Source organism: Myodes glareolus, chromosome 5 (assembly GCF_982192425.1).
Source record: "Myodes glareolus chromosome 5, mMyoGla1.1, whole genome shotgun sequence".
Classification (NCBI taxonomy): domain Eukaryota; kingdom Metazoa; phylum Chordata; class Mammalia; order Rodentia; family Cricetidae; genus Myodes; species Myodes glareolus.
The window spans coordinates 23,861,369-23,876,542 of NC_142030.1; the positions used below are offsets into that span (position 1 = coordinate 23,861,369).

The 15,174-nt window shown below is 52.5% G+C and overlaps 1 long non-coding RNA gene and 5 other non-coding genes across 6 annotated transcripts in view; 2 read left to right on the plus strand and 4 right to left on the minus strand.

Annotated features, from left to right (window-relative positions):
• Window positions 1–2,647: 2,647 nt before the first annotated feature.
• On the minus strand, window positions 2,648–2,719 carry Trnae-cuc (transfer RNA glutamic acid (anticodon CUC)). Its single transcript has one exon. It is a non-coding gene; the product is annotated as a tRNA-Glu (tRNA).
• Window positions 2,720–3,052: 333 nt separating this feature from the next.
• Trnag-ucc (transfer RNA glycine (anticodon UCC)) lies at window positions 3,053–3,124 on the minus strand. Its single transcript has one exon. It is a non-coding gene; the product is annotated as a tRNA-Gly (tRNA).
• Window positions 3,125–3,840: 716 nt separating this feature from the next.
• Window positions 3,841–3,912, minus strand: Trnad-guc (transfer RNA aspartic acid (anticodon GUC)). Its single transcript has one exon. It is a non-coding gene; the product is annotated as a tRNA-Asp (tRNA).
• A 405-nt stretch (window positions 3,913–4,317) lies between these two features.
• On the plus strand, window positions 4,318–4,400 carry Trnal-cag (transfer RNA leucine (anticodon CAG)). The gene has a single exon. It is a non-coding gene; the product is annotated as a tRNA-Leu (tRNA).
• Window positions 4,401–5,119: 719 nt separating this feature from the next.
• Trnag-gcc (transfer RNA glycine (anticodon GCC)) lies at window positions 5,120–5,190 on the plus strand. Its single transcript has one exon. It is a non-coding gene; the product is annotated as a tRNA-Gly (tRNA).
• A 3,217-nt stretch (window positions 5,191–8,407) lies between these two features.
• LOC146894847 (uncharacterized) overlaps window positions 8,408–15,174 on the minus strand; it is a 41,717-nt gene continuing 34,950 nt past the window's right edge. Inside the window, exon 2 of the long non-coding RNA XR_015001118.2 lies at window positions 8,408–8,820. This is a non-coding gene — a long non-coding RNA (uncharacterized LOC146894847). The remainder of the gene's footprint in view (window positions 8,821–15,174) is intronic.

Sequence of the window (15,174 nt, forward strand, 5' to 3'; positions counted from 1 at the left end):
TGACTATCCATGCACAGAAAAGTTTTCACCCAGGTAGTGAAAAAAGTCTCCCTCCGATTCACCCAACCTAAAAGCCTCGCGACACCCCAAGAACGCCAAACCTATGAGGACCCATGCCTGCAGCCTTTTGAGACCATCATGTCCCTGGCCATCTGGTCGGGTCAATGGCTTCAGAAAAACGCTGGTCCCATTCCCGAGCGTCTCTGAGTGTGCTGGGGTCTTGTCGGGAGCAGTGCCTGGCTGTGGTCTCACGCAGGACAGTGCATGGGCAATTCTCGCCTGCCACGCGGGAGGCCCGGGTTCGATTCCCGGCCCATGCAGAGTCCAGTCCATTTTGGTCCTAATGCACGCACTGCCCCAATCCCCAATGCCCAGGGTGCACCAGCTGGGCTCCAGTAACCCAGTGACCCAGCGCCTGCCCACCAGCCTAGTCCTGTCTCCTCAACTCAGACGCCATAATCATCACTCTGCTCCAGCTATGCTACCTTAGGACTCCCAGATCTTAGAGCACCTGACATACTGACCCTCCCATGTTCGCATTTCCCAGCGCTTCTACCTTTCGAAATGTAACTTGACCCTGCGTCACCTCCTCCCCCCACAAGCACACCTCCAGCCTCCCACTCCACAGTGCCGTCCACGCGAAAACCTCCCTAGCCCCGGAACCTGTTCTGCCTCCTTTGCCAAGGTACAGTCCTACAGGGGACCAGGTGCCTTCTTTCCCCTAACCCTTCGCCAACAGCAACTCTTGGAGAGCCCAGAGAGCTTCAGAGCTCCCGGGCGACGGCGGCCGGCAGGTGGCCCCTCACTCTCTGTATCTCTCACACCCACACACAAATAACCACACCCACAAGAAACACACACACACACACACACACACACACACACACACACACACACACAGGGAAACCGCCGCGCAGGCCAGAGAGGCACAAACATGCGCAGCTCCGTCGAAGGTCCTCCTGTGCCAAGATGGCTCTTCCTCGCAGGTCCCGCCCTGACCCCCGACCTTCTGAGACCCAGGCTCCTGCTGGCTGCTCATTGGCAAGTCGTCTGTCAAGGGAGCTTCCCTATCCGGGCCCGATTGACCAGCAAGGCTCAAAGCCTGCTCCAGCGAGCTCAGGGTGTCCACAGACTCTGTGTTGCCCACCTTCTCCAGCCTCCCAAGCGTTGGACCGTGTGTCACTTTCTGCGGTTCTCTCTGTGCTCAACCGCGGTGGGTACCACGAAGGACAACGTTCACTCATCTGTCACCGGACTCAACCACTGCCCACCGGCAGAGAAAGGGCCTGTCTCACCACAGGAGACGGATGGCCCTCTGCCACCTGTCAGTCCTTGACCAGCCTGAACAAAGGCGAGCGGGAGTGGTCGTGACCACCGCAGCTTCTTTTCTTTTTTCTAAAGAGAACCCAGGAACAGAACCAAGAGGTTCTTCAGTTGACTCTGGTGGGCAGTCCCAGCTCAAACAAGGTAGCCGACCAAGAGCAAGAGAGATCCAATGATGGTGCTTGGAGATCGGGTTTTTACCTTGGCCGCTGCCGCTGCCGCTCCCGGTGGTGGTGGTGGTGGTGGTGAGGTATGGAGGCCTTGCGATGAGGGGGAGTTGGACATGGATAGGAGCAGAGGCAGCCTGATCTCCGCGACCAGGTCCTGGGACCATCTGCTGTGGTTCCTGCACGTTTATTTCTGAGTAGGGACCAGGATCACATCATATTCGGATCAAATGTGTGACTTAGAGAAACCTTGAGGTGAGACGGTTTTATTTCTTCCTAGGAGTCCTTAATGCCACACTGGTGGAAGTGGGGAGAGGTGGGACGTGGGGCTGGAGTTCATGGGCATAGGGGACAAGGGTTTGAGGTTTGGGTTTTGGGGCTTGTAAGCAGGGTGCGGTGAGAGAACTAGAGGCAGGAGTTGGAGCAGAGGACTAGCATGCGGGCTGCTTACTGGCTCTCTTATCCATACTGACAGACACACATACACACCGGCGCATACACACACACACACACACACACACACACACACTGTAGACTGGAAAGAATCACTGCATTTGTTTGAAGTCGGCGCTCAGTTGTGAAGAGCAGGGGAAAGGTCCAAGGGATCGTGTGATGCAGGTGTGGCAGGTGGGGCGAGCTAGATGGTTTCTTGGAGACCTAAGAGCAGGCGATAGAGTGAGGTGGAGACTCAGTGGGCTCCATGAGTTTGACGGAAGCTTGCGCGGGAGCGCTGCGTGGTGTGTGTGTGTGTGTGTGTGTGTCGTCGGTGTGATAGTGGCGGTGTGTAGGCTGGGTGTGTCGGGCCGCAGCAGGGCTTAACTGGACGGGCGCTGAGGAGTGGGTGTGTGCAGGAAAAGACGGTGGGCGTGAGTGGGAAGGTGGTGAGTGTGGTGAGTGTGCGGTGAGTGTGGTGAGTGTGAGGGTGGTGAGTGTGCGGGCAGGGAGTGTCAGTGAGGCTGTAGGCCTTTGGGTTGCGAGGGAGGGTGTATGAGTGGAGAGGAGCAGCAGGGTTTCGCGGCGACGCTGTTGGGCAAAAGGTAAGAAAGGTGATGTGGGGTGGGTATTTGTCCCGCCCTTGCATGGCAGGACAGGTGTCAGGAAGAGGGAGAGGTGGAGAGGTGTCGGGAGGCAAATTTGTAGAAAGGAAGAAAAGAAGCTTCCCTGACCGGGAATCGAACCCGGGCCGCGGCGGTGAGAGCGCCGAATCCTAACCACTAGACCACCAGGGAGCGACGGCCGTACACCGACGGTACTGGCCTCTCCCGGGCAGCCAGAATCTCAGCCAGTCTGCCAAGCTGACTGCCAGTCGCTGGCCCCAGCCGCCTGTCCGGCAATACGCGGCTGGCATTCTGCGCCCATGCGATCCATCGGCGCCTGCCCGTACCCCTCCGCTAAGTCGCTTCTCCAGCAAGCCGGGCGCCACTTCCCGGTAGACGCCTGGCCCTGTTCCTGGCATTCTCCTCCAGCTCGCCACCCTCTCAAAAGGTCTAGAGCCTCCTGCCATTGTGTGTGCTCGACAGGGCCACCGATGGCACTGTACCTTGGCAAAAAAGCAGGCACTGTGCGTTGGCCGGGAATCGAACCCGGGCCAACTGCTTGGAAGGCAGCTATGCTCACCACTATACCACCAACGCCACACTATCACGGCGACACATACACACACACACACACACACACACACACACACAGACACACAGACACACACACACACACACACACACACACACACACACACACGACGACGCCGAGGACGGCCACCAGCCAGCGGCCGGCGAAGATGTCGCGGTTGCCTACCTGGTCCTCCCCACGACGGCCCCAATTTCAAAGTCAAAGGCGAAGCCGACACCGACGAAGACAGCGACACCAACACCCACGTCAACCGCCACCGGGCCTCCGGCGCCGAGCACGCGTTGTTCTACACCGTCCTATGCCACCCGCGCTTCTCGCACGCACACGCCTGTGCTGCGCGGCACTCTCAAGACGGCCACAGGAACCAGAGAGCGAGCGGTCGAGATGACACCGAGCGGGCACGTCACCACCCAGAGCCGCCTGGCCCAGCGGTGGCTCAGGCACCGAGGATCGCACGCCGCCGGCTCTCACACCGGCCCCGCATCCTCGTAGGGGTGTGGGGGGGGGGGGCGGGGGGAAGCGTTCCCAGGCGTCGGAGCCCTGGGCCAGGCGCCAGTCCAGGGACCCGACGGCCGGGAGGCGTGTGGGACGGCCTGGCAGTGGGCGACCCGAGCACGGCTCTTGGGCCAGAGGACCACTTTCCTGGCATTGGGGCGAGGGTCCAAGCAAGGATGGCCAGCGGGCCCAGGGCCGCCCGTCTGGCTAAAAAAAGATGGCATGTCTCCCCGTCGGGGAATCGAACCCCGGTCTCCCGCGTGACAGGCGGGGATACTCACCACTATACTAACGAGGACGACGACGGCGTCCCTGTCACCAAGACGACCGGACATCTCCGACGCGCTTCGCAGACAGACCTGCCACCCTCCCTCCGAAGCACCGCCGACTCTCCCCGACGCGGTCAGAATCCCCCTCCCACCAGAACACGGACCCGCAGCCCTGTGCGACCACCGCGTCCCAGCCCTCTGGTCCCGCCCTTGGCCTCGGGAGACGCTGATTCCGGTCTGGGTGGTCCCGCGTGGGCTGGTGTGGTACGGGGAGCCAGACCGGGTCGGGACCGGAACAGGGAGCGACTTTGGCGCCTAGCAGCATCTCGACGTGGACGCGATGGACGCCGCTCCACGCCCGCAGTTTGAGCACCCAGACACGCACGAGCCCGGGTGCCCAGACGCGACGGGTCCGCCACGCGCCCACACCCGCTGTCAGGATGGCCGAGCGGTCTAAGGCGCTGCGTTCAGGTCGCAGTCTCCCCTGGAGGCGTGGGTTCGAATCCCACTCCTGACACTTCAGCTTTTTGCCACCCGCTCCCACCCCACAACACCCCTGCGTGACTACTTCCACCGCCGCTCCGACGCTGCCGACTCTCGCCTCACGCCCGCAACCTTCCTTCACACGCCTGGGCCCGGAGGAGCGCCCTACTCTCGAAACCCGACAGTTACCAGAGGGCGGCGGCTGCGGCGCGTGCTGGACGCCTTGCTAAAGCCACCTCATGAAAGGGGAGAGGTTCGAGTCCGTGAGGGGGCCGGACCTGAGCACCCCGCCATCCCGATGCCAACGGAGGACCTCGTCCACCCAGACCCGACACCCGCACTTCTTGGCCCGGCCCTCGCGCTCACCACCTCTTTCCTGCTCGTTTCTGCTCCTCCAGCTCCCGTGGGAGACGCCCCCCGCGCCCATCCTCTCTGGCTGTGCTCGTCCAGGCTTCTTCTGTGCGCAGCTGCCGGTAGCCAGCGCATACCTGCCGACCCTTGGTGCACGCACAGCCAACCTGGTGCCCGCCCACCCGCAAGCTCACTGGCTCGCTAGCTCCTCGGCTGGCACGCAGGGAGAGGCAGGGTTGGCGTGGGACCTAGGCGTTCGGAGAGGGGAGAGGGGAGAGGGGAGAGGGGAGAGGGGAGAGGGGAGAGGGGAGAGGGGAGAGGGGAGAGGGGAGAGGGGAGAGGGGAGCTAGTTGGTCCCGGAGCACACGCTGGGACAGCAGTCCAGGGACAGCTTAGACCGTGGCATGGGTGGTTCAGTGGTAGAATTCTCGCCTGCCACGCGGGAGGCCCGGGTTCGATTCCCGGCCCATGCAGAGTCCAGTCCCTTTTGGTTCTCATGCTCGCATGCACAGGCACACACTGCCCCATTCCCCATTGCCCAGTGGGCACCGTACATCTCCTGCCCAGTGCCAACTGCCTACCAGTAACCCACCATCCAGTTGTTCCTCCATCTTTCTTTCTTATAACTCAACCCCCGTCTCACTCACAGCCCACACCTCCAGCCTCCTACTCCACAATGCCATCCACGCACAGCCTCGCTCTCCCACAATGGACACTTGGTGAACCTCTCTTGCCCGGGACCACAAACACCTCCCTAGCCCCAGACCCTGTTCTGCCTCCTTTGCCAAGGGACAGTCCTGCAGGGTGCCTTCTTTCCCCTAATCCTTCGCCAAGAGCAACTCTTGGAGAGTCAAGAGAGCTCTTCCTCTTCCCAGCCAGAAGGATCTTGCTGACAAGAAACCAGGGAGCACAGAGGCGAACGTGGATCCTTGCCTTTGGCATGCGACGACCCCGTTCGGGCACCTGCTAGCGTAGGCTTGCCTGGTGTCTTTTTTCCCCACGGCCGTCTCATGGGAGTCACACAACTGGCCCGGCAGCTTGCTGGACAGAGCCTTCCCTGATCCAGCTCGACACGGGTGTCTCTGTATTGGGAAGGCTTCAGGGCAGGACAGGTGTGACGACGGGTGGGAAAAAGGCGTGTCAGTGCTCCCCCAGGGTGGGCTGACACTAAGCCTTCCATCGAGGCGGAGCATAACCCAGTGGTCAGCACTCCAGGACCCGTCTCCGTGCCCCGGACTTGCTGACAGGGTCACGACCGAGGTGACCCATCCGGCAACGGACCCAAAACGTAGGTGGGCCTCTATAGGTTCTGCTCCAATTTCCCGACTCACACCGGCACCTGCACCGCTTGCCCGCGCACACAGGGAGCCACAGAAACAGCGGCCTTAAAACAGCCAGGCTTGGCCTCAGCTCTCCCAAGCCGCTCTGGGGACTTTGGAGGGAATCGGGCCTGAGGTCGCGCACTGTCTGCCCTGTGAAGTTGCGGAAGCTTAGTAACCACACCAGGTGCTTTAGGCTTCCACCCCGTCTGTTATCAGCACGGAATCAACACCACCCCACAGAGCACCCCGCCCACGGCTGGACATACGTTCTTCCCGATCCCACAGCAACACTGCCAGCATAAGGGATCGCTTAGAGACCACGGAGTTTTGCAAGATACGCATGCATGCACACATACATACATGCATGCATACGTATATACAGGCCTAGGCTCACAAACTAACACAGAGAAGGACAGAAATACAGACAGACAGACAGACAGATAGCTAGATAGACAGACATATTCACACACACACATACACACACACACACACACACACACACACACACACACTGTAGACTGGAAAGAATCACTGCATTTGTTTGAAGTCAGCGCTCAGTTGTGAAGAACAGGGAAAAGGTCCCAGGGAGAGTGTGATGCAGGCAGGGCAGGTGGGACGAGGTAGACGGTTTCTTGGAGACCTAAGAGCAGGCGACAGAGTGAGGTGGAGACTCAGTGGGCTTCATGAGTGGGTCGGAAGCTTGTGTGGGAGCGCTGCGTGGCGGGTGTGTGTGTGTTGCCCAAAATGTCAAAAGGGGGCTCATTGGACTAATGACTGTCACTCTAAGACCGACTGTCAAAAAAAAAATCTCATCCCACATGTCGAAAAACAGGAGGAGGGGCCTGCCACGGGTCCCCCAAAACACAAATGTACGGGGCCATGAACGAACCATCTGTTCCCATCAGATTCATTCCTCAAAAAAACACCTCACTGTCTACCACCTTGTTCGAGGCACCTCAAAAAAATACAAGGCTAGACCTCTGTACCTACGCCCGGAAAAAACTGACCCCACAAATGGATAAGCAGGCCTTGGGGACTGGAGTATTCAGACCTATTCCAGAGGGTTCAATAGGGATAGTTTTGGACAAAAATAGTTCTACACTTAAAGAAATGAAAATTCTACAAAAAATTATAAACTATGATTATACTAAAAAAATAAAATTATTATTAAAGCTGATATGGGAGTCCTTGTCATCCCTCAAGGAGCGAAAATAGCTCAACTAGTGCTTTTACCCATGTTTCACTCTACTAATCCATTCTTTAAACAAGAACGAGGGGACAAGGGGTTTGGCTCCACAGGATTCCCTGGAGCTTTTTGGGTCTCTAGTTTAGAGAACCGCCTCACGCTTACATTAACAACCAATGAAAAAAGATTCCAAGGCCTTCCAGATACAGGGGCTGATTCTTCTATGATTACTAAAAATCACTGGCCTGCAGCCTGGCCTCTACGGCCAGCCTCCACGACATTACAGGGGGTAGGAATGGCCAGTTCTCCAGAGTGCATTACTCAATATTTAGATTGGGAGGATAAAAAAAACCATAAGGACGTTTTTAAACCATTTTTCCTAAAACACCTTCCTCTTAATTTATGGGAAAGAGATATTTTCTTTAAAAAAAAATATAATGGTGGTGAAAGACCTGGATAAATCCAGATCCCCATAGCAGGAAAATAGAGCCAAAAATCTAGCAGGAAGAGAAGAATCAGAAATCTAGGATTAGCCAGTTTCAGGATTTCAGGAACTAGCTGAAGATAACGGTAGATTGTAATCTTGAGAAACAGGGAGATTCCCCCTAGTAATTATCACCCCCTAGTAATTATCATTCTTATTTTTAGAAAAGGAACTAGCTGATTATGACCTTGAAAATGATCTTGAGAGGCAGGGAGTTGCCCCCTTTAATCATCACTGGAATTTTCAGAATTTTCTGTGACACCCTCCCTTCCCCCTTTTTGGATTACTGGGCTGTGTGGTTTCTTCCTATAAAAACTTCTTCTCCCGGTCACTTGAGGTTGAACTCTTCCCCTGCTTGGGTTATGAGTCTCGGCCCCAGTGCACTGGTTCCAGTCTTGTTGCCTTGTCGTTAAACCTCGTGTGATTGCAGCAAGGGCGGTCTCTCGTGAGTTACTGGGGGGGGGGTGCGTTACCCCGAGGCTTGAATGAGAGGCTTCCAATATCGGGGGTCTTTCAGTGGCATGCCCCCCGAGCGGTCTGTGAGCCAGGCAGAGGCTGCCACCAGAGCGGTAGAGGTTCCCTGCGGTGAGTGGCAGAGCTGGCCTGTCCTGGACAGGCTGTTACCAACCATGCGGCCGGGAGAGTCAGGCCAGGTGGTGGATAAAAGACTTACAGGACACAGTAAATAGACATAAGGCTAAACATAAAGGTAAACATTTATTACTTAAAGAAGAGGGAGAGAAAGAAAGGCAGAAATAGAAAAAAGAGAGAAAGGGGGAAAACACATGTGCACACGCCAAGAGAGGGAGCAGAAAAAGACTTAAGATGGCGAAGGAGAGGTGGCTGGGAGTGGGCGTGGCTTGCTCCTTAAAGGGACCAGACCAAAAGAATAACATTCCCGGATCCTTTTTATAATAAAAAGCAGGAGATTAGACATTACAGTTTGAAGGAATTGGGGTGGCAAATTCTCAAGACTGCTTCCGGCTGATTTGTGGGTGTCGTCTTTGAGGGGGGATCCGAGAGAAGGCTGGGTGCTGGTCACATCCTGGCATAGTTGGTCTCTGCTCCCGACAGGTGTCTGTGGCATGGAGATGTCTGGTGTCCCTTGTACCTGGTTAGGGTATTAGCAGAACAGAGGACAAAGTTAAATTAAGAAAAAATTTTTAGGACCAGGGAATTGAGGGAGATGTATCTGACCTGTTTAAGGTGGGTTCTTTAATTTGGCTCCCTGGAACTTACAAGAACTCCTTGGGTTTGTAAAAACAGAAGTTTTGGACGTATGTATTGTATAATGACTGTGACAAATTTTTGTACAATGAAAGGTATTTTTTATTTGGTGGGGCAGCCTGGAAAAATCTCTATTTACAAGCTATGAAAACAGTTCTGACCACTAAACCTATACAGCACAGGCTATCAAACCAAGGCTTTGTCCCTGGTTCGGGTTTGGACAAAAATCTGCAAAGAGATATGCAGATTTTAGTGGACAAAAAAATAATACAACAATTACTTAAACAACATGCAGGGTTAAACATTTTTTTCTTAGGAGCCATTACAAAACAGCCAAAAAGCATTCCCATAAAATGGATATTACCCATGCTCTTTCTTTTGGGCACATGCAATATGTTCACGTAACCAACTGCAGCCCCAAGTTATATATCCCTGCTCCCATTTGAGGTTCTTATCTGCAAAGAAAGCATAATAAATTCCCTCCACTCCTGGAGTTGGGAAAGGAATTTTGAGTGCATGGTGACCATTCCTTGATCCCTGCTGAGGTCAGGTTACAGTCCCTTCACAGCCCCCTCCTCATTTGGTGCCATGGTATAAAAGCTAGCCCCGGCCAAAAAATAAAAAAATAAAAAAAAATTAAAAAAAAACCTGTTCCACCTCAACCTTGTGCTCTGTGCATTTATTCAACCTGGACACCCTCCACCAAGATTCTTGGTTCCAGTCCGTGCTGGCACGGTATTTGGAGGCCCCCCCCCCCCCGAGATCGGAAAGTGAGGTACAGTGGACCGGGTCGTCCTGTAGCCGGCCAGGACGAATTGGGGATTAAGAGATAATTAAGAAATGGGGAATATCCTGGGTAAATCAGAGTTAAAGTTTCAGTTAAAGAGATTGTTGAAAGAGCAGGGAACAGCTGTAAAAACTAAGGCTTTAGAAGATTTTCTTAAAACTATAGAAACGTGGAGTCCCTGGTTCGTCACCAGTGGAGCCCTCAATATTTCTGAATGGGAACAGATTCGCGGGAATTTTCAAAAAATTTTGAGAAAGGAAGGGCCTGAAGTCCTGCCAATCGCCACGTTCTCCCTTTGGAGACTGATCAGGGATTCTTTGCTTACAGAGAAAGTCCGGGTTAAGCAGGCTTTGGAAGCAACAAAAGAGGTGTTATCTGAGATTCAAGACAGTGAGACTAAGGCTTCTCTTTGTTCTGATATTGCCTCCGGCATGGAGGTGGAACCACTCTCTCAGCCTGCTAAGGTAGAGGAGAGGAAGACTAAAAAGCAAAAACCTCCAGACAGGGGGAGGGAAATGAGTCCCAGGACGGAGTTTCCTCTCAGAACTTAGGGGCTCGTCCCAAGCAAAATTCTTCGGCACAAACATGCCTCTATCCCTCTTTGTCTGATTTTGAAGAGACCTTGGGGGAACCAACAGGCTCTGAAGAAGAAACTTTAGAGCGAGAAATCGCAGCACTGCAGCGGGAATTACGGGAATTACGCAGGACCCGTTTAAAAGAAAAGACAAAGGGGACCTCTGGAGAGCAGGACAAGACCCCTCCCTATCCTCTTTCTGATGCAATCAGGACCTCTCTGGCCCCTCCCCTTTGGTCAGGCTGGGGGGGGGGGGAGGCTCCCCGCGGAGGCATTAAGTGTTACTCAGTGATTGCCCCTGTTATGGAAATTCCAGATCCCAACAATCCAGGGCAGGTTTTTTGTCATCATGAACCTCTGGCCTTTAAGGACTTAAAACAATTAAAGGAAACTGCCAGCCTTTACAGCACCCAAGCGCCATTTACATTATCTCTTATGAAGTCTTTTCTGGCTCTTAATCTCACCCAAGTGATTGGCAGCAGCTCTGCCGTGTTGCGCTCAGTGGGGGAGACTTTCTTATATGGAGAGGAGAGTTTCAGGATAGATGTACCCAGACTGCCGCTCAGAATGCGCTGCATGGGCAACTCCAAAGAAACGTTGACATGCTGGCAGGGACAGGTGCTTTGGGGACCATCCAGCAACAAATTCAATACGATCTGGCAGTATATGCCCTGGTGGCAACTGCAGCCATCGGGGCCTGGAGGGCCCTCCCTCTAACTGACGGAGGAGATCACCTGCCTAAAATCCTTCAGGGACCTTCCGAACCATTTCAGATTTTGTAGATCAACTCAGACAAGTAGCAGAGCGACTTTTTGGATCAGCAGGAAATTCTATGCCAATGGTGAAACAAATAGCCTATGAGAATGCCAACAGGTTCTGTAAGGAAGCCCTCTGTCCCCACCAGAAGAAGAGTCTTAATGACTATATCCGGATATGTCGAGACATCTATAGGAATTTTATTCAGGGGCAGGTCTTGGCCGCTGCACTAAGGCCACAAAGAGGTGGGGAACAATAATGGTGCCACCAAGGGACCAAGGACTTGCTTTGGTTGTGACCAAATTGGACATTTTCGCAAAGAGTGCCCCAAAATTTAAATAGCAATCTTCGCCACCCAGGACTATGCCCCAGCTGCAAGCGAGGATACCATTGGGCCAATGATTGTCACTCTAAGACAGATGTGGAGGGACAGCCTCTTCCTCCTCCTATCAATCAGGGAAACAGGAAGAGGGCATAGCCTCAGGGCCCCAAAGCCAGTGCGTATGGGGCTATGACCTCCCTTCCAGAGAGTGGCAGGATTCGTTTTGTCCCCCAGAACAACACCTTCACATCTCAGATCTCATCCAGGGAACCCCCGGGAGTGCAGGACTGGACCTCAGTCCTGCCAGTTGAACAGTTTTGACACCTGAAATGGGAATACAGGCCCTGTCTACAGGGGTGAGGGGACCCCCACCTCCAGGTACTATGGGCCTACCGTTGGGACACGCTAATGCACTCCTTAGGGGCATCCGTATACATCCTGGACTGGTGAATCCTGACTCGGAAGGGGAAATTAGGATTATGGCCTCTGTGGAGAGGAGAGTGGCAGTAGTGCTAGCTGGGGACCGAATCACCCAATTAATCCTCATACCAGTGGTCCCGTATGACACTTTGGTGTTAAAGGAGAAACGGGAAAGGCAATGCTTAGGGGAACCTGGGGCATCTGCGTTTTGGGTAGTCACCTTGAATAAACGCCCTCAACTCACCTTAAAGGTGGAGGATAGACCCTTTATAGGAATTTTGGATACGGGGTGGATGTCTCTGTTCTGGCTGAAAAACATTGGCCTAAAGCATGGCCTAAGCAGGTGGGGACCGCCACCCTTCAAGGAATTGGCCAGGCGATCCCCCAAAAGAGTACAAAAATTCTAAAATGGCAGGATCCAGAGGGACAGACAGGCTATTTCCAACCATATGTCCTCCCAGGACTCCCAGTTAATTTGTGGGGTTGGGACATTTTGGAAGACATGGGGGTCATTCTCACCATGCAGGGCTCCTCATCAGCCCAGAAAGCCACCAGAATAATGCAAAAGATGGGATGGACTCAGGGCAAAGGCCTAGGAAAGTCAAAACAAAACGCTTAACGTGCACAGTAGCGAACCTCCCAACTGATACCCGTGCCCCCAAGGATAGAAGAGGCTTGGGGCATTTTTAATGAGGGTCACTGTTGCGCCGCCAATGCCCATACCAATTAAATGACTTGATAACACTCCAGTGTGGATAGAACAGTGGCCTTTGTCTAGAGAGAAGCTTCAGGCGGCCCATGAGTTAGTTGAAGAACAATTGGAGGCTGGACATCTCATCCCCTCTACCTCTCCGTGGAATACTCCCATTTTTGTTATAAAAAAGTCCTCTGGCAAGTGGCAACTGTTACAGGACCTGCGTGCTATTAATGCCACTATGCAACCTATGGGACCCCTTCAACAGGGCTTGCCCTCCCCGGTGGCAATTCCACAAAAATGGCACTTGGTCGTTATAGACCTTAAGGATTGTTTTTTCTCTATACCCCTGCATATTCAGGATAGCCCTTGCTTTGCTTTTAGCCTTCCCTCCATTAATTTTCAAGAGCCTTCCCTGTGCTATCAGTGGGTCATCCTCCCCCAGGGCATGGCTGCCAGTCCTTCAATTTGTCAGATGTATGTTGCAGCTTGTTTGGATCCACTTAGACGTAAGTTTTCCCCCTTCCATATTGCCCATTATATGGATGTTATACTTCTGGCAGCACCAACAAAAGAAGAAAGTTTACTAATGTTTGCAGAGTTACAGGCCCTTCTGGAGGGACATGGGTTCATTTTGACCCCAGAGAAGGTGCAGATGCAGCCCCCCTATTCTTATCTGGGCTTTCAAATCCAATCAGTCGGGCTTCAGCCTCAGAGGCTGCAGCTGGATTGCTCCCATTTGCGGACCCTCCATGACTGGCAGAAATTACTGGGAGACATTCAGTGGATCCGTTCCTCCCTTTCCATTCCTACAGGAGTTCTTAAGCCCCTTTATGACATGCTGCCTGGGGACCCTTCCCCTGCCTCCCCCAGGATCATGATTCCAGCATCAAAAGAAGCCCTATATGCCTTGCTTAATGCTCTTGAGCGAGCACATCTCCGCTACCTCGATTATGCCCGCCCTTTTTATTTCATGGTCTTTTCTTCACAATTTTCACCTACTGGCATTTTTTGGCAAGGGGGACCCATTTATTGGCTACATTTACCCACTTCTCCTAAGAAGGTAGTGACCCCATATTATGAAATGGTGCTACAGCTTCTATGGAAGGCATATGATTTTAGTTTACAAGTTTTTGGCAGGATCCCAAATAAATTTCTAATCCCTTATCAAAAAGAGGAAATAACAAGTCTACAGAGGGTTCAAGATGGATGGACCTTGTTCATCGCAACCACTGGAGCCATTTTGGATAACCATTATCCTGATTCCCGTTTAATTTCATTTTTTAAGAATCATCCTGTTATCTTTCCAAGAATTATTAAAACTTCCCCCCTTAAGGGAGTGTGCTCAGTGTTCACTGACGGTTCTTCCAAGAGCTATTCAGTGGTGGTCTCTGATTCAATTAAAGAAAAGCAGCCCTTAGGTCCAATTTCTGCCCAAGCTGCAGAACTTACGGCCTGCCTTATGGCCTTTTCTCTTTTCAAGGATCAACCCTTCAATTTGTATACTGATAGTATATATGTGGCAAGGATTGTTGGGCCATTGGAAACCTCGCCATACATATTACCTACCTCTCAGGTTTTTCACCTTTTGGTTCAGCTGCAAAGTTTAATATGCCAAAGAGTGTTTTCTGCCTCTGTTGGCCACATTCAGGCCCATACTGATCTGCCAGGGCCCTTGGCAGAGGGAAATAAGCTTGCTGATTCCCTCACGCGCCCAATGGCATTGTTCATTTCTGAGGAACAACGAGCCCATCATCTTCATGAAAAGTATCATTTAAATGCTTCTTCTCTAAAGTTTCACTCTGGCTGTGCTCTAGCCACGGTTACTCAAATCACGTCCCAATGTCCAGCTTGTGCTCCATTTCATAATGCCCCCAACGAAGGTGTTAATCCTTGAGGCCTCCATCCTAACCAACTTTGGCAGATGGGTGTTACCCATTTGTCTCAAGCTGGTAGACTTAAATTTTTACATGTCTCTGTAGACACTTATTCCAAGGTAATTTATGCCTCCCTACATTCAGGGGTAAAGATTGAGGACGTTATTGCCCATTGTCTACAGACTTTTGCCTATATGGGCATCCCAGACTTTCTAAAAACAGACAACGGACTGGCTTATACCAGCCAACGGTTTGCAAAATTTTGCCAAGAACAACAAATTACACACACTTTTGGAATTCCACATAATCCCACAGGACAGGCCATAGTGGAGCGCACGCATGCTACCCTTAAACAGTTTCTTTTTTTTATAAAATAAAGAAGGGGGAGTACTTGTATTTGTACTCCCCAAATACCCAATTATCTACAATTTTATACATTTAAAATTTTTTAACAGTAGATAAACAAGGTCTATCAGCAATGGAAAGACATTGGCAAAAACCTTCCCAATCTCTGGGTTGGGTTAAATGGAAGGATAGTATCACGGGACAATGACAATCACCCACACCCATGTTGGCAAGGGTGAGGGGAGTCATTTGTGTCTTCCCTCCAGGAACCAAAAAACCCATCTGGGTGGCAGAGCAGAATGTTTGGCCAGTGGAGCCAGGCCCTACTGGCCCTGATAATATGGATTCAAGTGAAGAACATCGAGGGAGGCCTGAGATGGGCACTGGTGAGGAATCCACCCATACTGATGCCAGTAAGTAAAATAAGCTTTGTTTTTCCATCCTTTTATTGCACCAATTATAC